The following is a 26595-nucleotide window of genomic DNA, read 5'->3' as shown; positions in this document are numbered from 1 at the left end:
GCATTAACAAGTACACAGGTAATCTTACTTTTATACCATTTAATGGTTGAAATGAGTAGAGAAAGCTTCAAAATTGAATGATCTAATTGAGCGTTCCAGAATACATAGCAATTTGAATTCAAGAAATACATTTGAAAACACATGAGAATTATATTAGAAAACGAATGGTTTTAATAAAATACAGTTAAGGAAATCAAAATAATTAATAGAAAGCAATAGAAGCAGCATATAGAATTAGAGACATAAAACTGCCCATTTACTTCAGGATTTTATTTTATAATAGTTGATAATACATATTTGGCACTGCTTTTACTGTTTTATTTATAGTATTTGGTTTATAAATATTAATGTTTAGATGTAAATATTTGTGTTATTAAATGTAATATTCGATCTTTATTTTCAAAGGAATTAAAAAATTTATGTTTACCTCTAAGACATTAATGATTGCTGGTTCACAAACAGATCTTGTGACAATAAGTCAGTTAGTACAAACTTTCTACACACATAGCTACTAAAACATGCCATGGAGACATGTTATTGTTATCTGTAGCTTGATAGAAATATACTGCTGCTTACTAGTTAATTACTGTCTCTATATAGAAAAGGAAAGGCCTTGAATTCAGCGTTTGTATGGTCGCATGGCCCTGTTCAGTCAAGCTCAATGCATGTTACATGATTGCCTGAGAGGAATAGAAAAGCTACTTTCTCAGTCTCTGACCAGAATGTATGATAAGGATTGGTGTCAAAGGGGGCAAGATGGGGATCGCAGCAATTATGGCAAAGGCAAAGTAGTTTCCTTGACAACCAGATTGAGGATTCATTGTGATTTATTATTTACTATTTCAAAACCTCATTCTGTGATTTAGTTAAGCATTGGAATTTCTATAAATTCTGCCCCCTGCCCCTCTAATTTGAATACCCTATTACTATTATAAAAGTGTACACTGAAACAGTCTGGAACTGATATTACTTGAAGACAGGGACAAATTAAGCATGCCCTGTTACTTTGTGAATTTCTAGGCAGGTCACTTAGATAGCAGTTACCTAAAACTAAAAGGATCTTATGTTGCAATGTTTGTTAATCAATACTAATTAAAAACTTAATATTTAACAATGCCTCTGGGATCTTCAAAGAAGCATGTTTGCAACAAGTAAATTTACCTTTTTTTTGTTGAAAGCAGTCAGTTTAAAATAGTTTGTACATGATTTGTATTTCGTGTATCATTTTAAGATGTAAAATATGCATGTTATTGCTTTGCAGTTACTTGCATAATTGCATACCTTTCATATTGCCCAAACTATAGACTTTTAAATCTGGTAGTAATCAGATAATTCTTTGCTAGAAAGTGAAATTTCAGATTCTTAGAGCAAGTTAAACGTCAGCTTTTGTGTTTCCTCTGTCTTCTCTTCCTATATATTCCTCAGATATTCACTGCCTTTGCCAACGAAGCTCTAAGTTGACTAGTTATTCTGCATTATTAATAATCAATGTGATAAGCTTTTAAATGTGTTCTTATTTAAACAACAAAACCTGCCAAATAAGGATTGTTTTAAACCTTTATTGAATTCCTATTCAAAATGAATTATTTGTATGTATTCTTTTTAATTAAAACGGCATCTGCTTAGCTCGTTTACATTCTTTCTGTCAGAATTTCTGCCTGAGGAGTCTATATATAATTAATGTAAGAAAAACAAGACAGTAATCCCTTGATAGAAAACTGGTAATGGATTAAAAGACCATAGCTCTGAAATTCCAGGAATGTGACATACTTTCTCAGAAAGATGCACTTAGTCCTGAAGTCTAGAGATGTTGAAAAGTGCCCCCTAGTGTAATTAACCAAAGATAGACATTCGGATCATATGTTTTGTATGTTTAATAGGGATTATTAAGTGTATATTCAAATAGATAGTAAATGTGATGTGGAGAGGATCATTACTTTATCTAGAATAAAACTTTGAATGTCCACTGGAAGCTTTAGGTTTCTTACCGAACCAATTGATAGAACACAAAGTACATATTGAAAATGTGCAGAACAGTTGCCTAGGCAGTGTAACCAGTGTCTTCGAATATTGTGTCTAACATTAGTTCAGGAGTTTCTATAAATTCACATAATGATCCTGGGATCTTATTTCTTTATTTAAGGGTTTGGACTAGATTGGTGCTTTTTGAATTGTAAAATACCATCGCCACCCATTAACAATTGTGAAGATAGTATTTAGAGGGTTATGATCAGCACTTAAAATACCAAATGGACGACATTATCATGAGTCCATTTTTGAAATTTGTATTAATTATATGTGAACCCAATAAGAATACTGTTTTGTTATATAGTATCATACCTGTAGGTATAGTTTATGTGTGAGTGTGTGTAAAGAAATAACTGGATGGATAATGCTAAAAGTCCCTCCCAGTTCCAACATCCCCAAATGAAATTTTAGATGTTTAAATTTTTCTTAGATTGAAATTTTTTTAAAAATGGAACTTATCACTTGCAGATACTTTTAGGAGTAAAAAGACAAATAAGTAAGATGCAACAATTGATATTCTAAGATAGTACCTATAAAAAATTATTCCTAAATACTAAATGTGATAATTTAGGTCTTTCTAAAGTCTCTGACAGCATACAGAGCAAGTGATTATTTCAAATAGTCAAGTTCAGAAAATACCCTGTGATGTTAGAGTATGTCATTGAAAGATGAATGCCATCTTACGTACTTGGGGTAAAGAATTGAAAGGGATCTAGATTCTCTGAATGTGACTAGAAAAGTCAAGAGGTCTTGCATGCCATACTTGGGTTTTTGGAGTTTATCAAGAAGACCCAGGAGCCGTGTCAAATCTATTAAACCTGCTGGAATTAGATTGGCTTTTAGAAGGATAAAGGAGTGATTGTTGAACTGAAGTAGAGAATGACTCAAAGCACAGAGATGATGCGTTATGAGAGAATTTCAGAAGAGCCATTCGTGAAATCATGGGCTGTAAACATTGAGTCAGAAAGACCTCTTGATAAATAGTGAAATAAAAATCAGTTTTACAGTCTTTATACACACACACTAATTGAATTTCATTGAATTTCTTAGTACACTGAGTTTTATTTTAATATTTTAGAAATACCAAGAAGTATTTGCTAACTTTTCAAAATAACCAAGCAAACATATATGAAATGCTGAATCACTGAAATGAGGCTAGTTTTCTTGATTAAAGAAAATCTATAGTGAGAAGAAATGTTTTGATGGGACACTTTCAACTATGCATTCCATATATTGTAGTGTTTTTTTTTTTTTAATGAATGTTCTTACAATTAAAAATAGTAACAGGTTAATAAGTGACCTTGATGTGGTCTTTATGTCATGTCACTTATGAGCAGAGCCTTACCTGTTTCTTGATACTGGCAATTTAAAAACATTATCTTTCCTAAGGAACCTTCCTGGACACTCTCCTGTTGACATAGTTTTTTTGTCATCCACCTTTCTCTCACTGTATGAGGTGCTCTGTGTCGTACTTTTAAGATTGAACTGCTTAAAGGTAGAAACTGAAAAATTTATTTTTAGTATATTCCCTCTTGCTTATTTAGCACATGGTGTTCACTCATAAATGTTTCAATGATGCCCAAATGACCAAAAAACCAAAATATACAGTAAGAACAGGGCTATTCATAGAAAGTGGAATTTAAAAGGTTAAAAATGGAATTATCGCAAGAAATTAAAATTTGATCTAATAGCATTTAGACATATGATAGGTTATATTGGCATGTTAATATATATTTATTAAGTACTCACCTTGTTGGCTGCTGTCATTATGTTGTGAACAGAATAGAATCTATACCATCATTTCCATCTTTAGTCTTGAAAGTATATGAATTCAAATTATAGTATGATGGATGCTGGGAAGATATCATGAAGAAATTCCTAATTATACCTGAAAAGGTAGTGATTGTTGTTCAGTCGCTCAGTCGTTATCTGACTCTTTGTGACCCCCATGAACTGCAGCATGCCAGGCTTCTCTGTCCTTCACCATCTCCAGGCATTTGCTCAAACTCATGTCCATTGAGTCAGTGATGCTATCCAACCATCTCATCCTCTGTTGTCCCCTTCTCCTCCTGTCTTCAATCTTTCCCAGCATTAGAGTCTTTTCTGGTGAGTCCGCTCTTCGCATCAGGTAGCCAAAATACTGGAGCTGCAGCTTTGGGATCAGTCTTTCCAATGAATATTCAGTGTTGACTTGCTTTAGTATTGACAGGTTTGATCTCCTTGCTGTCTACGTGACTCTCAAGAGCCTTCTCCAGCAACACAGTTCAAACCCATCAGTTCTTTGGTGCTCAGCACTTTTTATTGTCCTGCACTCACATCCGTACACGACTACAGGAAAAGCCATAGCTTTGACTAGAGGGACCTTTGTTGGCAAAGTAATGTCTCTGTTTTTTAATATACTGTCTAGGTTTGTCATAGTTTTTCTTCCAAGGAGCCAGCGTCTTTTTATTTCATGGTTGCAGTCACCATCCACAGTGATTCTGGAGCCCAACAAAATAAAATCTGTCACTGTTGCTATTGTTTCCCCATCTATTTGGCAGGTAGTGATGGGACTGGATGCCATGATCTTTGTTTTTTGAACGTTGAGTTTTAAGCCAACGTTTTCACTCTCCTCTTTGACGTTCATCAAGAGCCTCTTTAATTCCTCTTTGCTTTCTGCCATAAGGGTGGTGTCATCTGCATATCTGGGGTTATTGATGTTTCTCCCTGCAATCTTGATTCTAGCTTTTGATTCATCCAACCTGGCATTTTGCATGATGTACTTTGCATATAAGTTAAATAAACAGGGTGACAATATAAAGCCTTGATGTACTCCTTTCCCAATTGTGAACCAGTCTGTTTTGTGTCTGGTTCTAACTGTTGCTTGTTGATCCGCATACAGGTTTCACAGTAGGCTGGTAAGTTGGTCTGGTATTCCCATCTCTTTAAGAAATTTCCACAGTTTGTTGTGATCTATACAGTCAAAGGCTTTAGCATAGTTAATGAAGCTAAAGTGGATGTTTTTCTGGAGTTCTCTTGCTTTTTGTATGATCCAGCAGATGTTGGCAGTTTGATCTCTTGTTCTTCTGCCTTTTCTTAATCCAGCTTCAATATTGGTTCTTGGTTCGCATACTGGTGAAGCCTGTGTTGAAGGATTTTTAGCATTACTTTGCTAGCATATGAAAATAAGTACAATTGTGTGGTAGTTTGAACATTCTTTGGCATTTCCCTTCTTTGGCGGGTTGGAATGAAAACTGACCTTTTCCAGGTCTGTGGCCACTGCTGAGTTTTCCAGATTTGCTGGCATATTGAGTGTAGCACTTTCACAGCATCATCTTTTAGGATTTAAAATAGCTCAGCTGGAGTTCCATCACCTCCACTAGCGATGCTTCCTAAGGCCCACTTAACTTCACACTCCAGGATGTCTGGCTCTAGGTAAAAAGGTAGTGGAGTTGCTGTTAGTTATGCAATTTCTGTTACTGAAGTTACTAGCATTAGATTTTTGACATCATGGTATCTCTCATTCTTGCAGATCATATAACGTTTAACACATATCAAATGAGAAAAAGTGAATGATAAGAATATTTGGCCACAGTGGGTAATATGTGATTATTTTGGTTTTGATGAAATTGTTAGTGAAATATAGGAGTTTAAGATATAGGGGTCTAGGAAAGATGACAACCCTACCTAAAAATATAAGCAATAGTTTTCCAGCTCCAGGAATCACAGTCTGTGTGAGCTGTATCGCTTAGGGAAACAATCTTTAGTTCCTCATGTAGAATGATCTCTTTCTTTACAGTTTCCTGAGGGCATACCCATACAAATTTCCAGTAGATGCTTAACAAAAGGATGTGTGGGCCAGCGTGTTTCTCAGACATAATGAAATTAAATTTTATTAAGAGGTTAATTTATTCAACAAGCTGACTTTGCACTGGACACGGAAAACAAACGTGAACAAGGCAATAGAGCAGAATATAGAACCTTTTTAGTCTATTTCTTTTGAATCCTGCAGAGGTTTTTTGTTTTTTGGTTTTTTTTTTTGATAGTGTTTGATCATTTAGTTTGGATAATAAAAGATGTTGGCTTCTGAATGCTCAGAAAAAAATGATAATAATGTTACATGTAATGAAGTTTTCATCATTAAAATCTTTGTTGCTAACCTTTGAATGACTTTGAAATTTTGCTTATCAGATTTCCAAATAAAATTTTGGCTTGTGTTATCACACAAAAATGTTACTAGGTAAGAAAATTATATACTCAAACATATAGTTTACAAAACAAGCTTAATGTAACCTGTGGAAAGTCTATGAAAAATTTATTATGTTTCATTTTAATGTGCATCTGATGGGTGTATTTTAAATGCCTAGGCAAAGTTTTGAGGGACTTCTTAGAATTGCAGTGATGTCCATGGTAAAATTGGCTGTCCAGGTGCTGATGTGAAGTGGCCTCAAAGCTCAAAAATAACCGCTACTTTACAATGTACCATGGTCTAATTAGAGGAGCAATACAGCCAGTCTTCACATTCCTTCTGTAGTAAATTGACTTTGAATGAATAACCCAATACCTCCATTTTCTGAGCTGTATTAAATTAATGTGACATGTGTAAGTAAGTAAATAAAGTCGCTCAGTCGTGTCTGACTCTTTGTAACCCCGTGGACTGCAGCCCACCAGGCTCCTCAGTCCATGGGATTCTCCAGGCAAGAATACTGGAGTGGGTTGCCATTTCCTTCTCCAGGGGATCTTCCCGACCCAGGGATCGAACCCGGGTCTCCCGCATTGGAGGCAGACGCTTTAACCTCTGAGCCACCAGGGAAGGTCACATGTGTACTAAGTGCTTACTATTATTAATAATATAACCAGACACTCCGATAGATGCTTGGGATAAAAACAGGAATAAGTATACATTTCTGTCTTCAAGGAATTTTTAGTTTTAAAAGGAGAGGCATAAATAGAAAAGTGTGAAGTCTTGTGATAGTGCAGAGAGTGTCCATTGATGTATTGTCAACATTATGACATAGTTTAGGGAGTGAGGTGGGATAGCTTAGGTGTATGGTCAGAGAAAACTCATCCTGTTTCTAATCTTAAAAAAGGATGAGTAAGAATTTGCTAAAAGCCAGAATTCTGTGGATTCAGCCAAGTCATACTGATAATTTGGTGAGATAATGTGCATTGTCTAGAATATTGTAAATCTTTGTGTCTCATAACCCCTTTTCCTTACGTATCTGCTAATGTACTATGCTTGCATATGCACGTGTATACACACACACACACACACACACACACACAGTTGGCAAATGAACTTTCTGCCGTTAAAGAAAGTATATGAGAGACAGATGGAAACAACAGGGACTACCTTATTTCTCATTACCTGTAATTATGATTTCATAATCTGCAAATTATCTACATATAATGAGTTATTCAGTTTTATCTGGTTTATAATTTAACCAATTAGGCTGTTTCCTTAGTTTACTGGAGATGAAACTGAGAGCTTATACCAGGTATCAAGTGCACTACTTTTTAAGGAAAGTATGTTGACTGAATTGAATACTTTATATTTGTCAAACACTCTTTTGAATACTTTACATATAGTTATTTATTTAATCCTCACAAAACCCTATGAGATGTAGAACTGTTTCTTGTTATTCAGTCACTCAGTCATGTCCGGCTCTTGGCGACCCCCCATGGACTGCAGCATGCCAGGCTTCCCTGTACTTCACTGTCTCCTGGAATTTGCTCAAACTCATGTCCATTGAGTCAGTGATGTCATCCAATCATCTCATCCTCTCTCACCCGCTTCTTCTCCTTTTCTCAGTTTTTCCTAGAATCGGGGTCTTTTCTAGTAAGTTGGCTCTTCGCATAAGGTGGCCAAAGTATTAGAGCTTCAGCTTCAGCATCAGTCCTTCCAGTGAATAATCAGTTTGATTTCCTTTAGGAATTATTATCCCAATTTTATAGAGAAGGAAATCTGAAGTACAGATTTTTACTTCTGAGCAATATCACACATCTAGTAAACAGGAGCTAGGTTCAAATCTAGATGTTCTGTGCTAAACTGTGTACATACACATAATCGAATATAGTTAAAAAGTTCCTAGAAATAAATCTCTTTCTGGAATATTAAGATATACGTGGAGCCAAAAACTAGGCTTTAAAGCATACAGGAAGGAAGCAATTAGTCAGTTTATGCGGTATAAGTGGATCCTTTTCTACAAGTGATGGTGATTGACAAGCTTATAGAATACTGTTGCAGAGCAGAGGAGACACTGGATGTCAGAAGTCCACATCACCAGGGAGATGGAAAGAGCCTCTCACTAAAGGGCAGGAGTGGTTCTTTGTCTCTGCATTCTTGCAGCATCCTGAGGAATCTGAATGTGCTGGCTCTTACTGTTTGTCTTTTCAGGAGTACTCAGAGTAGAAGAATGGTACATGCAGGGCACTACGATAGCCAGGGAACCTTCCTTTATTGCTCTTTTCCTTTGTGAATACCGTACCTCTCTTTGAAAAACTTATAAACATTTGTTAAGATGACTTGGAGAGTCTTGTGCACATAATGTTTGTAAGTTCAAAACTATCATTCTGTCCCTGATTTTTTGTTAGTTTCATGATAATTGTATGCTGTGTCTTCTTCTAAGGAGAGCTTTAAGAGAAGGGAGATTTTGAGCCCTTAAATAAGAGAGAAGCCTGGAAAATTAACATACATGCAGTAGAAAATGCAGAAACTTACAAAAGCAGTCATACGCAAACTATGTTTTTAGATTATGAATAAATTATTGAGTCAGTTCCATATGCAAGTAGGTTAACTGTACATTTTAATAAATTGTATGAAAAAATAAATTACTGGGCTTTCTTATGTAACACCTTGGTGCCATGGGTATCACTTTATTCTTTCTTTTATATAAATAGTTAATTACATAAAAATAGATCACTCACTCACCTTTCCGCATGTAAGGGTTAACATGAACAATAATAAAGTGGCATCCAGGGAATGTACTGGGAAGAAGCCTAGATTGGGTTGGGGAAATTTGAAATAAACAAGAGGTTCATTGTGAGTTGGAAGGGGTGGGGAGTAGGAAAAACTCATGTAATCTATAGGAGGCAGGTCTTTCTTTAGCAAAATACTTCTTTCCTTATTGAATCAATATGTTTGGGCACAGACCACTGAAGAAAAATGTATATCTGACACAATGAGGGAATTATGATGTAAGGAGCAGGGGCATATCCAGTCTTTGGAAAAAACCACCTTGTCTGTATAGTGATTTGGTGTACAAAGTCTGGTAGCTAAGAACAAGAAAGGTCTTGGAAACACTTTAATTCTCAGGGTGAGAGATGGTATATTTTCAGAAGGGGACCAGGATTTTCATTATCCTACTTGGCACAGTGCCATTTTGTTCACCCATTCACTTTAACCCAAGTTCTGCTTCTTGTCACTTCTGGTTTGTTGGTCAGTTTTCATCACCTCCTTGACAGCTGAGCCCAGTTGGCCTTGAATAGTTGGTCATTCTTATCCCAAAAAATGATGTCTGCTTCCTAGGTTTCTTTTTGTTCCTAAATATTTATGTGTATATTATTTTGCATAATTCTCTGAGAACACATTCCCAAATCAGTAAATATTGTTTATTAAATTATTATTTGTAGTATTTATTATCACTTGTTAATTATAAAATTGTTTATTAGGATTGCATCATTCTACTTTATCAATGTACTTTTGAGCCATTTTACTATTTTGATTCCTTAGTTTGCCTAACTTTTCATTGTTATGAGCATCTTTTTATCCAAATCAGTGTCAAATTTTGCTTTCTTTTCAGAACGTATTTTTCGCAAAAGAAATTCCATGAGACTGTTTTCAGAAAGATTGTATCAGTTTGTAATCTCAGAAATACATGAGGCTATGTGTTTTACAATACTCAAACAAATAGATCTTTGGTAATTTGATAGAAGATTTCATCAGATTTTAATTTTTTGCCTCCTTGTTCTTACCAATTAAACTGAGCATTGTATATGTTTATTTATTACTTATGTTTATTTCATTTTCCTTTGTTTTCTTTCACCTGCTTTTAAATTGATTCTCATGATTTGTAAGCACTTCTTATATAAAGTATTTAAACCTTGTGGTATTTGTTTAGACAGTTTATCTTGGGAGTTGTAATTTTCTAAAACATGCCTATTGTCATTATAAATCAGATTCACCCAAACTTGCTCTGATTTTCTGGTAAGAAGTGCTTGTTTCTAGGACACTTATCAAGCCTTTCTTCTTTTTATTTTTTTTAACAGTATGGGAGCTTTTTTTATCTGGCGATATTCAGCTTCATAAGGGTGAAATTTAAAAGTATTTGAAGTTTTAAAGGTAACATTTAAACTACCAGAGAAGGGACATTAGAATAATATACTGTGTCACAGCAATATGGACTGAAACAGGATTCCTAAGAGCCTTTTCCCCCTACAATTCCTTTTGATTCATTAAAATGTCTAAATACAGAAGTTGGAACTGCTATATTGCCTCTGTGCTATTGGTTCATATAGGTCACAAGTGAGAAAGATTCCACCAGGCTGTGTATGTAAGGGCAGGGTCTATACACAGTTGGATCTGCTACCGTGCTTTTTCTTGTTCTCTTTATGTTCAGTTTGGCAGTTAAATACAAGAAAAGATAAAATTTTAACTGCAGAAAAGTAGTAGTATTTGTTTTTTAAGGCAGCATTTTCACTGTACGATGTCAGTTTAAATTTATTCTTCCCATCCCCTCCTCCCTCCCTAACTGCTCTGGTGACACAGATTTGAGAATAGTTTGAGTGTGTTCGTTAAAACCTCATCTTTCCGTTAAAAATTGAACAGACCTTAACATCACGGTGTAAATAGTAACACTGAAACCAACCATGAAATCAAAGTCATTATGAGTTCGATCAAAGGCAACATGAGTTCGATCCCTGGGTCAATTAAGGAATTATATGATAAGCTTCATACCTTCATTTTGGGAAGTGGTTTCTGTTTTCACTAAGAGTAGCACAGTAGAATACTTGTGTAAGTTGTCTCTTTGTCAGAGATAAATTGTATCGCTGCGTGGGCTTTGTGTGGTTTGTGGAAGTGGTGGAGCTGACTCCAACTTGAGAATTTCATTTCTTCTTTCCTTTTTTTTTTTTGCTTTTGAGAATTGTTAGTTTCTGTGGCTCATATCAGAAGAATAGTCTGGTGGAGAAATTAGACCATGCTGACAACACAAATACACGTGAATGAATGACTGAGCAATAAATGTGTTAGGTGGAGGTGCCAAAGATGTTAGTAAAAGATAACTTCAGAAATGCTGATTCCCATTTGGAGGTGGTTTTGATTATTTGAGTTTGAATTTTTAGATGAAGTTCACAAAATGGGCTGAGGACTAGATTTGGTTTCAGCTTTTAACTGGTCCAGGAGTACTGAAAAATATAATGGCACACTACTACAATGTTCACTGGATTAACTTTTTAAAAAATTTTTGTTCTATATATCTTCTATAAACTTGGTTAGTTATTCCAGTTGCTCTGTATATCTTTTATAAATTTAACTTTATGACTTGTTCATGAGATAAAATATAGCTTTTGTTTATAACTGTTAGTAGTAACTGTCTAGTTTGGGGTTTAAGAAGTTCCATATATGTACTGTAACCTATTTATGTATTTATTTTTAAAGACATGGAAGATTTTTTTTTTTTTTTTGTCTGCCCTGGCTCTTCATTGCTGTGTGCAGGCTTTCTCTAATTGCAGCGAGCAAGGGCTACTCTTCATTGTGTTCCAAGGGCTGCTCATTGTGGTTGCTTCCCTGGAGCATGGGCTTCATTGCCTCTTGGCATTTTGACATTTGAGATATTTTCAGGCCCACTCAGCAGTAGAGACTACCTGCAGTGCAGGAGATGAAGGCAACATGAGTTCAATCCCTGGGTCAAGAAGATCCCCTGCAGGAGGACATGGCAACCCACTCCAATATTCTTGTTTGGAGAATTCCATGGACAGAGAAGCCTGGCAGGCTACAGTCCATAGAGTCATAAAGTGAGTTGGACATGGCTGAAGTGACTTTATTTTTTTGGGCTCTAAAATCACTGCAGATGGTGACTGCAGCCATGAAATTAAAAGGCGCTTACTCCTTGGAAGAAAAGTTATGACCAACCTAGATAGCATATTCAAGAGCAGAGACATTACTTTGCCAACAAAGATCCGTCTAGTCAAGGCTATGGTTTTTCCTGTGGTCATGTATGGATGTGAGAGTTGGACTGTGAAGAAAGCTGAACGCCGAAGAATTGATGTTTTTGAACTGTGGTGTTGGAGAAGACTCTTGAGAGTCCCTTGGACTGCAAGGAGATCCAACCAGTCCATTCTGAAGGAGATCAACCCTGGATTTCTTTGGAAGGAATGATGCTAAAGCTGAAGCTCCAGTACTTTGGCCACTGCATGGGAAGAGTTAACTCATTGGAAAAGACTCTGATGCTGGGAGGGATTGGGGGCAGGAGGGGAAGGGGACGACCGAGGATGAGATGGCTGGATGGCATCACTGACTCGATGGACGTGAGTCTGAGTGAACTCCGGGAGTTGGTGATGGACAGGGAGGCCTGTCGTGCTGTGATTCATGGGGTCGCAAAGAGTTGGACATGACTGAGGACTGGACTGAACTGAATGGAAGTGACTGAGCACACATCTCAGGCAGACCTGAGATGCAACTTGGGTCCCCTGCGTTGGCAGGTGGATTCTAACCACTGTACCAACCAAGGAAGCCCTGCAATATAATTCATAACAAAATTTTAAGCATTGTTTTGGGGAAAGGGGAGGAAATTAAATAAGTCAACTTTGATCTCATGAGGTTTCTTTTTATTAAATAGGTTTTTGGGAAAAAGTCTTTTATGGCATGTTGGAAGAAAGACACAAAATTTCTCCCTTCTTCAGTGAGGAAAAGGTTGAATGCTTGACACTTTTTTTTTTTTTTGTAGTGATCAAAGTGTTAGTGTGGTTAACAATTTGTGAAAAAGTCAAGATAAGAGTTCAGACTAGTTTCAGGCTGTGTTATCTTTCCTACATGAAGTGAGAAATAAATACCTCATAGGAATGTTTGTAGAGATACAATGCTTTTCCCTTCTAGGATACGTTTGAGTCAGCAGTAGTGAATGTGATTACCTTTGAATCCCTGAGAGAGAGAGAGATGAGTGGGTGGTTTCAGTACAGTTTCAATGTAGTTAACTCAGAATTGGTATTAATTGCCCCCGTTATAGATGCCTTTAGTGAGGAAGCCAGTTGTAACGCTGGTAACTTCTTCATAGCTTTGGAGTTTATTGTTACCAAATAAAAGTTAGTTGACATGAAAGTCTTTATACACATTGTTGTCCTTCTTGTGATTCAACTAAAGTGTACCTTTTCAAAAATGAAATTACGGTTAATTTTTTGTTGGGGGGGGCTTTTAAGTATTGTTTATGTTTAAATAGAAGATATTAACAAAATGATTTAAAATCTGATTTTTGATTCTCTGATATGGGAGAACTTCCTGGGGAATACTTTAAATAAGGTCTTCACCCCTTGGTAGTTATATTCTTCAGACTAATACAGTGACAGGAAAGGAATAGAGTCCTTTAGCTGGTTGGCTTGGGGTGAGTCACTGGATGAAGGAACAAAACTCATATTTTTGCTTTGTTTAAGTACTTTTAAGAATGTATATTCTGAAATTGGCTGGGGTGAGGCAAGCTAAAGGAATTTCTGATAATAGGAAGGGTAACAAAAAATAATAGAACTGTTAGAAAACTTTTAGTAAATAATCAATGTAAAGTAGAAATAAGTTAGATCAAAAGAGATGATAAAAATTGTTATTTTCTTACTTTCTATGGTTATTCCCTAGTTTTTTTGCTGTTGTTGTCAGTGAATAATTTATACAGAATTACTTACAAATTTTGATTTGATAGTTCTAGTCATTCTACTTGAGAAATTGCATTTCTTATAGTAACTTTTTAATGTTAAACTGATTTTAACTAGTAGTTATAAAGATAATAAATGTGAACATTGTTTACTAAGGGAAGAAAAGGGGGAGTAGTAAAGTTGTTCTTCTGGTTTCTTTGATGATTTTACATGACTAGTGACCACAACTCTTGGGTGATTTTGAACTCTAGCAGGTGGTCAGTCATGTAAGGGAGAGTGCATTTCATAGTTGAGTCCAATAATTTGGAGACTCTGGTGAGGATGTCATCTTAGTTACATTTATATATATATATATTTATTTCTTGACATCTGGATTTTTAAATAAAACATTTTCTGATAATGTACTTAGCTTAAACTTCCAAACTAGGAACTTAAACATATATAAAAAGACACAATTGTGGTTTTTGTGTTTTCTCCCCCTCTGTAAAAACATCTTCATTTTATATTCTTTGGTACATTTGACATATTAAACTGTACAAGAAATTAAAGTATGTTTAATTTTTTAAAATTATGAATAAAATAATGCATAAAATAAAATTAAGCAAAAGTTGAGTATTATGTGCCATGCACTGTGTTGGAAACTAAGGATACAAAAATAAATAGGCTTCACTTTTTTCTATTCATCAGCTCAGAGTTTAGTAGGAGAGGAATAAAAGTAAAGAACATGTTGACTGCTCTGACAGCGGAGCTCATAATTTTTCATTCCCTCATTTCATTCCTACACCTATTTAATTGTTTAACATGTCTTTATTTTATATCCACTATAAAGAGACCACTGTAAGCTGACTCTTTTAGGCTTGGCATTGTAATGGCGAACCAAATATATAACTCCTAAAGGAGAACTCACTCTGTATGGAAGCTGCCCAGACACAGGGATCATTGTCATTTTCTTCACTTTTGTATCCCAAGTGTTTGTAAGAGTGCTTAGGCACAGACTAGGTGTTCATAAATATTTATTGGAAGAAAGAAAACAGATGACCTAAACCTGACCTCAGGTTCTTCTTTCCCTATTGTTTAGGAGTCCTTGAACTGGATTTTGGAGAATAATTGTTTCCTAAGAGAAAAATGACTAGAACATCCTGTGCAGAGGGCTTAGGCCCTAGGTGGTAAAGATAATATTGAGGCTTAATACATATTTACTAGTATTTCAAAGTAGATCAGAATGAAAGTATTGTATGTTTATGAACTTTCCAGAAGTTGTAGCTATCAATGTATGCTGAGACTATTAAAAGCATCTATCTATAGCATATATTATTCTTATTAGACCTACTTATAAGGGATTTTTCTTTTAAAGTTCAGTATTAAACTGATAGTATTTTATAACTTTTAAATTGCTATGTATTAATAGCACTTGTGAATTATTAATCAGTGCTGGATAATTTACAAGTTTTTAAGTGGGAGAGATCGATTTCTTTCTAATAAGGAATTTAATGTTCAAATGTTTTGAAAGACTTATGATGCATACTTTCTCCTTAAAATATTGGAAGCCTTTTCTGGAGTAGTCATATTTGAACCTAGAAAATGATAGCATCTGACAGTATATTTTTACCTTTTGAGTAACCACAGTGTCCAGAATATTGTTATTTTAGCAAATCACACAAAGTTTTTTTCTTGCTATTTATGTAATTGGAGTTAATTGTACGTTACTTTTTATCATATATTTATTAGGAATGTTTGTGTATTCCTATGTAAATCTTACTATTTTGTGTATGAATTGGTCTTACTTGAAACTGTAAACATTCATCTTAAAAAATCCTTGTTCAAAGTATCTCATAATTTAAAATATATCCAAAACAATTGGAAGCCAGAACAACACAAGAAGTCATATCGCTTATATATAGTGAGTTGACTATTTTGTGATTGAGTGAGTGAAAGTTGCTCAGTCATGTCTGACTCTGCGACCCGTTGAACTGTAGCTCACCAGGCTCATCTATCCATGGGATTTCCCATCAAAGAATACTGGAGTGGAGGGAATCTTCCCCACCCAGGAATTGAACCCAGGTCTCCTGAATTGCAGGGAGATTTTTTACTGTCTCAGCCACCCGGGAAGCCCAGTTTTGTGGTTTCATGATCTTAAATATTATGAACACTTTGTTTTATAAGAAATTTAAATATTTATAAGGATTAGTGTTTCATGCTAAGTTTATTAACACACAAATTGCAACATTTACAAGGCCAGGATGCCGAAAAAGACATTGCATTACTTTATCTTCTCTATTCTTGGCATGAAGACAAGTTCAGAGATGAAAGTAGTTCTTGATATTGTTTTAAATTCTACAAAAATTATGGTTTAGACTCTTCACATAATAGTAACAGGCTAAAGAACTATATCTTAACAGATATAGTTCAGTTCAGTTCAGTCGCCCAGTCGTGTCCGACTCTTTGCAACCCCATGAATTGCAGCACGCCAGGCCTCCCTGTCCATCACCATCTCCCGGAGTTCACTCAGACTCACGTCCATCGAGTCAGTGATGCCATCCAGCCATCTCATCCTTGGTCGTCCCCTTCTCCTCCTGTCCCCAATCCCTCCCAGCATCAGAGTCTTTTCCAATGAGTCAACTCTTCACATGAGGTGGCCAAAGTACTGGAGTTTCAGCTTTAGCATCATTCCTTCCAAAGAAATCCCAGGGTTGATCTCCTTCAGAATGGACTGGTTGGATCTCCTTGCAGTCCAAGGGACTCTCAAGAGTCTTCTCCAACACCACAGTTAAAAAGCATCAATTCTTCAGCACTCGGCCTTCTTCACAGTCCAACTCTCACATCCATACATGACCACGGGAAAAACGATAGGAGCCCCGAAAAATAAAGTCTGAAACTGTTTCCACTGTTTCCCCATCTGTTTCCTATGAAGTGATGAGACCGGATGCCATGATCTTCATTTTCTGAATGTTGAGCTTTAAGCCAACTTTTTCACTCTCCTCTTTCACTTTCATCAAGAGGCTTTTTAGCTCCTCTTCACTTTCTGCCATAAGGGTGGTATCATCTGCATATCTGAGGTTATTGATATTTCTCCTGGCAATCTTGATTCCAGCTTGTGCTTCTTCCAGTCCAGCATTTCTCATGATGTACTCTGCATATAAGTTAAATAAGCAGGGTGACAATATACAGCCTTGATGTACTCCTTTTCCTATTTGGAACCAGTCTGTTGTTCCATGTCCAGTTCTAACTGTTGCTTCCTGACCTGCATACAGATTTCTCAAGAGGCAGTTTAGGTGGTCTGGTATTCCCATCTCTTTCAGAATTTTCCACAGTTTATTGTGATCCACACAGTCAAAGGCTTTGACATAGTCAATAAAGCAGAAATAGATGTTTTTCTGGAAATCTCTTGCTTTTTCCATGATCCAGCAGATGCTGGCAATTTGATCTCTGGTTCCTCTGCCTTTTCTAAAACCAGCTTGAACATCAGGGAGCTCACGGTTCACGTACTGCTGAAGCCTGGCTTGGAGAATTTTGAGCATTACTTTACTAGCATGTGAGATGAGTGCAATTGTGTGGTAGTTAGAGCATTCTTTTGCATTGCCTTTCTTAGGGATTGGAATGAAAACTGACCTTTTCCAGTCCTGTGGCCACTGCTGAGTTTTCCAAATTTGCTGGCATATTGACTGCAGCACTTTCATAGCATCAGTTATTTTAGGGTTTGATTGATAGAAGTTATTTGTTAAATTGAACTAACAGAGTAAACCGTAGAGTGACATTAGGCAAACTTACATGGAATGAGTTTTTAACATACTGCCTTTAGTATACAAAGATTCAGTTCAGTTCAGTTTAGTCACTTAGTCGTGTCCGACTCTTTGTGACCCCTAGGACTGCAGCATGCCAGACTTCCCTGTCCATCACCAACTCCCGAAGCCTGCTCAAACTCATGGCCATTGAGTCGGTGATGCCATCCAACCTTCTCATTCTCTGTCATTCCACTGTCCTGCCTTCAACTTTCCCAGCATCAGGGTCTTTTCTAGTGAGTCAGTACTCCGAATCAGGGGGCCCAATTATTGGAGCTTCAGCTTCAGCATCAGTCCTTCCAGTGAATATCCAGGACTGATTCCTTTAGGATTGATTGATTGGATCTCCTTGCTATCCAAGGGAATCTCGAGAGTCTTCTCCAGCACCACAGTTCAAAAGCATCAATTCTTCGGTGCTCAGCTTTCTTTATAGTCCAGATCTCAGATGCATACATGACTACTGGAAAAAACCATAGCTTTGACTAGACTGACCTTTGTCGGTAAAGGAATGTCTCTGCTTTTTAATAAGCTGTCTAGGTTGGTCAAAGCTTTTCTTCCCAAGAGCAAGTGTCTTTTAATTTCATGGCTGCTGTCACCCTCTGCAGTGATTTTGGAGCCCAAAAAGATAAAGTCTGTCACTCTTTCCACTGTTTGCCCATCTATTTGCCATGAAGTGATGGGACCGGATGCCATGATCTTAGTTTTCTGAATGTAGAGCTTTAAGCCAACTTTTTCAGTCTCCTCTTTCACTTCCATCAAAAGGCTCTTTAGTTCTTCTTTGATTCCTGCCATAAGTGTGGTTTCACCTGTATATCTGAGGTTATTGATATTTTAAGTCGGCAATCTTGATTCCAGTTTGTGCTTCATCCAGCCTGGCATTTGGCATGATGTACTCTGCATATAAGTAAATACACAGGGTGACAATATACCGCCTTGACATACTCCTTTCCCGATTGGGAACCAGTCTGTTGTTACATGTCCAGTTCTAACTGTTGCTTCTGACCTGCACACAGATTTCTCAAGAAGCAGGTCAGGTGTTCTGGTATTCCCATATCTTTAAGAATTTTCTGCAGTTTTTTGTGATCCACACAAAGGCTCTGGCATAGTCAATAAAGCAGAAGTAGATTTTTTTTCCAGAACTATCTTGCTTTCTCGACGATCCAGCGGATGTTGGCAATTTGAAAGACTTTCATACAAAGGCAGGTTTTATTACAAATCCTTTATTTTTAAAATTTACTTATAATAATCTCATTAATATGCAGTGATAAACAAAAAAGTTGAGCAAAGTGAAATAATTTACCTTGTAGGTTTACGTTCAACATTCTCTTTTCACCAAATTAAAATGAAATGGAAATAAGTTTTCTGGAAGCTTCTAAACTAGAGTTTGGCCTGGTAGAGATCATACACCCTCTTCATCAAGTATTTTTATTTCCATTTTAGGAATGAAACTCATTAACATATATAAACAGAATAATCAAGGATTTCATATGGCAATACTGGTAATAGACTTGTCTGCGTTAATTTCTGTAGGGCTTGAAGTCACAGCCTCGGTCCCATAGAGGACCCTGATAATCAAATAAGTGGTGCTTACAGGGAATGATTGAAGGTGGGCGGAGAAGGGGACAACAGAGGATAAGATAGTTGGATGGCATCACCTACTCAATGGACATGAGTTTGGGTAAACTCTGGGAGTTGGTGATGGACAGGGAGTCCTGGCGTGCTACAGTCCATGGGATCACAAAGTCAGAACTGAACGGGGGACCCTAGCTGCCATGAGAAGGAGCATCCATGACAGGGTTTAGTTCAAAGTAAAACCAGCAAAGTTGAAGTTTCGGTTTTATAGCTTAATAAGAAATCTTTTGAAGAAATGTATGATTTTACAGAAATGTCCAAAGACCAGACTGATGGAGACAATGTTAGAAAAGCAAAATGTTCCTAATCAAGAGCTTGAAGTCCAAGCTTATCACAACATACTATTTATTGCCAGAGTAACATATTTTTCATGTAAAAATGCTCATAAATGATGTGAAATCCAGTGTTAGAATTCCAATTCTGGTCTTACAAATTCCCATCTCATAGCAGTACATCTGTTTATTAGAAGTTACCCCGAAATTAACTCCTAAGTCACTGCACCTGTTGCTAGGAGGTATTTATTCCGATCACTGGCCTAAAGCACAGAGAGTTATTGCTTGACATTTTATAGCTTGGGGGAGGGGAAACTGTCTTTTCAAAATCATTTGTTTATAGTAGAGAAAATAGAGCAAAACAGTTTATTTTACTCCAAGTACCACTACTTGCCATTGTTCACATTTGCACAGCACAGAGCAGCAATATTGATTTTTTGTTCACAGGGCCTCCCATAAGTTTTTTCTTCAATTGTCAGAATTGTAAGATGGATTGGATTGTATTTTGTTTGCTGGGATGCTTACTTTCTTCTTGGTTGAAATAGAAATAGATTGAGATACAGCTTAGAATAAATGTCATAGTGTGATTAAAGAGCTTTAATTTGGACGTTTCGTTATGCTGTTGATGTTGATTAAGCAAATTTGCTGACTACTTGACCATCAGAGAACTGTTTCCTTTGTTGCCCTTCTTGCACTAGGGCTAGAGGCACCCAGCACATCCTAACTATGTTCTTTCCAATGGTGGGCCCCAGGCTTGCTGCTGATTGCCATTATCATTTGGACGCTCATTAAAATTACATTGAAGAACATGAATTTGGGAGCTGAAGTACTGGGGTTTCAAACCTTGATTTCATTCTTACTGATGTATGATTTTGGAAAACATGATTTTTCGGTGCCACAATTTGCTTCTTTGTAAAATAGTAATAATAATACCTATCTCGTTTGGTTGTTTTGAGGATTTGTAGTCAGTAAATATTTGTAAAGTCCTTAAAGGGACTTCTAGTGATGATGGGATGAAGAGAGTAGCAGTTCCTCTTCCTGCAGACAAGTATAAAACTGAACAAAATTGTCAACAACCGCATTTTAGGGCTTTAGAAATTAACCAGAGACAAATAAGAAATCAGGAAGGATTTTTTTATGAAAAGCTGATGGAACTTGCAGTACCCACAGTTGAAGTTTAAAGCCTTCTAGCCTTGGGCTGTCCTTACACCCCTTCCCCCTCCCACCCCCTGCCACGTTCTTTGGCTACCTCATTGTGATTAGTTTCATCGGAGCAAGGTGGGTCTTGAAAATCTATGACTGAACTGCCTGGAAGAGTTGGCTAGATTAGAGTAGAGGGTGGAAACCCATGCCTAGGAGTAAAAGTAGTAAACACTGTGGAAAACAGGGAAACCCCCTAGCTCTGCTAACCTGAGGTTGGGGTCCCCGTTGGGGAAACTGAGGGTCAGTCTGAAGCATAACCAGGAAACCATGGAAATGAAAGAGCCAAACATTTTCTATGCATTCTTGACTGACTGGAAAGCTATACGCATAGCAGAGGAGATGTGAGGGGATGTTGCAGAAAGGAAAGAATCAAGGCTGACTTGAAAACCGCTTGAACTTTGAACACTCTCCCTAACACACAGAACAATCATCAGAGGGTGGCGACCTTATTATGGGTTCATCGATTATGTGCGGAAGTCTGCTCAATCATTGTCCGATCACTAAGCTATGCAGGAATAGGTGTAATCCATAGGAACTCAGGCTAGAAAATAAGAATAAGTTAAAATAACAATGATAACAATAACAACAATGAACACAGACATAGCACCTTCTAGCTACAGGAGAAGTGTGTACGCGTCTGTGCTCAGTCACTTCAGTCATGTCCAACTCTTTGCTACTTTATGGACTATAGCCCACCATGGGATTCTCCAGGCAAGAAAACTGTAGTGGGTTGCCATGCCCTCCTCCAGAATATCTTCCAACTTGGAGATTGAAGGGAATCAAATCCCTGTTTCCTGCATTGGCAGGTGGGTCTTTACTGCTGAGTCACTGGGAAGACAGCAGATTAAATTCAATCAGAATGCTAAAAAGAAAATAGCATTAACAACATCAGTTCTCAGGGGAAAGAAATTTAGAGTTGCTAACAGAAGCAGAAGATATTAAGAAAAGGTGCAAGAATACACAGAAGAACTGTACAAAAAAGATCTTCACGACCTAGATAATCACAATGGTATGATCACTCATCTAGAGCCAGACATCCTGGAATGTGAAGTCAAGTGGGCCTTAGAAAGCATCACTACGAACAAAGCTAGTGGAGGTGATGGAATTCCACTTGAGCTATTTCAAATCCTGAAAGAGGATGGTGTGAAAGTGCTGCATTCATTATGCCAGCAAATTCAGAAAACTCAGCAGTGGCCACAGGACTGGAAAAGGTCAGTTTTCATTCCAATCCCTAAGAAAGGCAATGCAAAAGAATGCTCAAACTACCACACAGTTGCACTCATCTCACATGCTAGTAAAGTAATGCTCAAAATTCTCCAAGCCAGGCTTCAGCAGTATGTGAACCGTGAACTCCCTCATGTTCAAGCTGGTTTAGAAAAGGCAGAGGAACCTGAGATCAAATTGCCAGCATCTGCTGAATCATGGAAAAAGCAAGAGAGTTCCAGAAAAACATCTATTTCTGCTTCATTGACTATGCCAAAGCCTTTGACTATGTGGATCACAATAATCTGTGGAAAATTCTGAGAGAGTTGGGAATACCAGACCACCTAACCTGCCTCTTGAGAAATCTGTATGCAGGTCAGGAAGCAACAGATAGAACTGGACATGGAACAACAGACTGGTTCCAAATAGGAAAAGGAGTACATCAAGGCTGTATATTGTCACCCTGCTTATTTAACTTATATGCAGAGTACATCATGAGAAATGCTGGACTGGAAGAAGCACAAGCTGGAATCAAGATTGCCGGGAGAAATATCAATAACCTCAGATAATGCCGATGACTCCACCCTTATGGCAAAAAGTGAAGAGGAGCTAAAAAGCCTCTTGATGAAAGTGAAAGAGGAGAGTGAAAAAGTTGGCTTAAAGCTCAACATTCAGAAAACAAAGATCATGGCCTCTGGTCCCATCACTTCATAGGAAATAGATGGGGAAACAATGGAAACAGTGTCAGACTTTATTTTTGGAAACTCCAAAATCACTGCAGATGGTGACTGCAGCCATGAAATTAAAAGACTCTTACTCCTTGGAAGAAAAGTTATGATCAACCTAGATAGCATATTCAAAAGTAGAGACATTACTTTGCCGACTAAGTTCCATCTAGTCAAGGCTATGGTTTTTCCAGTAGTCATTTATGGATGTGAGAGTTGGACTGTGAAGAAGGCTGAGAGCCGAAGAATCAATGCTTTTGAACTGTGGTGTTGGAGAAGACTCTTGAGAGTCCCTGGGACTGTAAGGAGATCTACCCAGTCCATTCTGAAGGAGATCAGCCCTGGGATTTCTTTGGAAGGAATGATGCTAAAGCTGAAACTCCAGTACTTTGGCCACCTCATGCGAAGAGCTGACTCATTAGAAAAGGCTTTGATGCTGGGAGGGACTGGGGGCAGGAGGAGAAGAGGACGACAGAGGATGAGATGGCTGGATGGCATCACTGACTCGATGGACGTGAGTCTGAGTGAACTCTGGGAGATGGTGATGGACAGGGAGGCCTGGCGTGCTGCGATTCATGGGGTCACAAAGAGTTGGACACGACTGAGTGACAGAATTGAACTGAAATGAACAGTATATTATTTAAAATGTTTAGTTTTCAAAAAACCCAACAAAATTTACAAGACAGGAGGAACAGGGAAGTTGACCCATACTGTGGAGAAAAAACATTCAATAGAAACTGCTACCTCTGATGTGGCCCCATACGTTAGATTTAGAAGATAAACATTTCATAGTGGCTATTATGAATATTTTCACAAATTAAAGGAAAACTATATTAGGGAATTAAGAGGAAATATGATGATGACCTAACAAATATGTAATAAGGAAAACCTAGTTTTAAAGAGCCTTGGAGAAATTTTTACCACATCTTAGTTATTATATCAGTGTGTTGCAAATAAATACGTTTTCACCAAATACAGATATCCTATCTTCATCTGAACCTAAAGATTCTGATTCAGTAGGAATGGATTAGGCCTTGAAGATCTGTCTTTAAAAAAAAAAATACTTTCCAGATGACTCTGATGCAAATTCATATTTGGGAGTCAGTCATATACTCCTAGCCAGTTACTTTAAAAATTGTTCTGAAAAATGCTCAATATAAAAAAGTAAAAGAAAGTATTAGTGGCTCAGTCATGTCCAGCTCTTTGCAACCCCATGTACTGTAACCTGCCAGGCTCCTCTGTCTATGGAATTCTGCAAGAATACTGGAGTAGGTAGCCATTCCCATCTCCAAGGGGACCTTACCAACTTGGGGATCAAACCCAGGTCTTCTGCATTGCAAGCAGATAGATTCTTTACCATCTGAGGCACCAAGGAGGCTCCAAAACAACTCTGAACTCAGAAGGAAGAAGGTGCAATTAAGATAAGGTGGTTACAACTCCGGTGATTTCTTCTTTTAACTCACTAAGTCTTTAGAGAGTGAAAGTCACTCAGTCATGTGTGATTCTTTGCAACCCCATGGAGTCCATGGAATTCTCCAAGCCAGAATACTGGAGTGGGTAGCCTTTCCCTTCTCCAGGGGATTTTCCCAACTCAGGGATTAAACCCAGGTCTCCCACATTGCACGCAGATTCTTTACCGGCTGAGCCACAAGGGAAGCCCAAGAATGCTGGAGTGGGTAGCCTATTCCTTCACCAGGAGATCTTCCTGGCCTAGGAATCGAACCAGGTCTCCTGCATTGCAGGCAGATTCTTTACCAACTAAGCTATAAGGGAAGTGCCCCACTAAGTCATTAATGTGATTATAAATAGCAATATAGATACATGTTTTTAGTTGTAAGTTTTGTTCTGCCTTTTCACAAGCTTTACTTAGTGAAAATACTGAATTTTAAAAATTAATGTTAATTGCAGTAGTTTTATTTAAGACTTTCCAAACTGCTTTGAAGTTCTTTGCTGGTTGAAAGAGTTTTAAGTTTTAAGCCATACTTCTTGAAGTGTATGGGAAATAGGGAGAAAAGGCTAAAGAAAGAGTAACAATTTACATTTTTCTTAAAAAATATGTGCTTTCTGCCATCCTCTGCCACCATGGTGCCTGTGAAAAAGCATGTGGTGAAGCAGGAAGCAGGTCTTGAAGTTTATTCTTGACTGTACCCATCTTATAGAAGATGGAAGCATGGATGCTGCCAATTTTGAGCAATTTCTTCAGGAGAGAATCAAAGTGAATGGAAAAGCTGGGAATCTTGGTGGAGGTATTATAACAATAGAAAAAAGGAAAGCAAGTTCACTGTAACTTCCAAGGTGCCTTTTGGTTCTGCATAGTTGTTAATAACAAAGTTATGAATTGCATTACTTTTAGATTAATTACGATGAAGAAGAGGAGGAAGATGAGAATTAAAACTGTTATCTGGAATATTTTTATGAGTTCCTGAATAAAATTTAGGACCCCCTCCAAAAATTTGTGTATGTTTTTCTTTTGATTTCATAATTGGCCATGTTTATTTTCTGTCTTCCAATAAATTTTTGATTAAAATAGTTTATCCAGAAAGATCTCTGCTTGTGGTTTGTGTGTGTGTGTGTATGTGTTAGTTGCACATTCGTGTCTGACTCTTTGTGACTCCATGGACTGGGGCCAGCCAGGCTCCTATCTCCAAGGAGTTCTCCAGGCAAGAATACTGAAGTGGGTTGCCATTTCCTTCTCCAGGGGATCTTCCCAACCCAGGAATTGAATCTGTGTCTTCCCACATTGCAGGCAGATTCTGTAGCATTTAAGCTACCTTGGCTAATTCATCTTAGGAGCTTTTGAGAATTTTCATGGCAGTACATACAATCTACATTATTTGCCATTGTCCATCCTTGCTAACACTCTCATATATGTTTATGAGCAACAAATTTATTCATTAGCATGTATATGTGATTAAAAGGTGTTTGCTTGTTTTGAATCATAGATTGGTTAAATTTGATAGGACTTTGAAATGACTTTCATTCTTCAGAAAAAGAAATTAAAACCCAGAAAAATAAAATGACTCAGCCAGGTTCACAAGGCTGACCCAGACACCGGTTCCAGTAGTCATGTATGAATATGACGGTTGGACTATAAAGAAAGCTGAGTGCCAAAGAATTGATGCTTTTGAACTGTAATATTGGAGAAGACTCTTGACAGTCCCTTGGACTGCAAAGAGATTGAACCAGTCCATCCTAAAGGAAATCAGTCCTGAATATTCATTGGAAGGACTGATGTTAAAGCTGAAACTTTAATACTTTGGCCACTGGATGTGAAGAACTGACTCATTTGAAAACTCTGATGCTGGGAAAGATTGAAGGTGGAGGAGAAGGGACGATGGAAGATGAGAAGGTTTGACGCCATCACCGACTCAATGGACATGAGTTTGAACAGGCCTTGGGTGCTGGTGATGGACAGGGAAGCCTGGCGTGCTGCAGTCAATGATGTTGCCGAATCAGATGCACCTGAATGACTGAACTGAACTGAACTCTATATATGTCTATACGTGAGCAATGTAGGTTTTGCTCTCTTGATAAGTTTATGGCACACATCACTGCATTTCCATAAATATAGTTTTCATCATTATCTATATGTTGTGTGAACCTTTAAAATAATTGTTTCCTGTCAGTTCACTAACATTTTTGATGAATTTCAGATGGTACCAAAAATTAAAAAATAAATCTTGTTTATATTATCGACATGGAGGCTTGAAAAGTCACAGAATTCCTTTCTGTTCATGGCTGTTACTAAGAGCATGGGCTCTGGAATCTGAGAACCTCACCTATGTTAAAATCTAACTCACAGTAAATCCTTGAAACCTTGAATGACCTCCTATTTGATGCCTTAGTTTCATACTCTGTAAATTGGTATTATTACAGTAACTACTCCATTTCTTTTATTGTTGTAATTGTTGATGA

At 37.3% G+C, this 26595-nt stretch overlaps 1 protein-coding gene and 1 pseudogene across 6 annotated transcripts in view; both read left to right on the top strand.

Annotated features, from left to right (window-relative positions):
- ADGRL2 (adhesion G protein-coupled receptor L2) overlaps positions 1-26595 on the top strand; it is a 205152-nt gene that overhangs the window by 84373 nt on the left and 94184 nt on the right. The window lies entirely within an intron of this gene.
- On the top strand, positions 24763-25072 carry LOC138074256 (large ribosomal subunit protein eL22 pseudogene; annotated as a pseudogene).

This window comes from Capricornis sumatraensis, chromosome 2 (genome assembly GCF_032405125.1).
Source record: "Capricornis sumatraensis isolate serow.1 chromosome 2, serow.2, whole genome shotgun sequence".
Classification (NCBI taxonomy): domain Eukaryota; kingdom Metazoa; phylum Chordata; class Mammalia; order Artiodactyla; family Bovidae; genus Capricornis; species Capricornis sumatraensis.
Note: the sequence above shows the minus strand (reverse complement) of the source record. Positions and strands in the feature narration are given on the sequence as shown.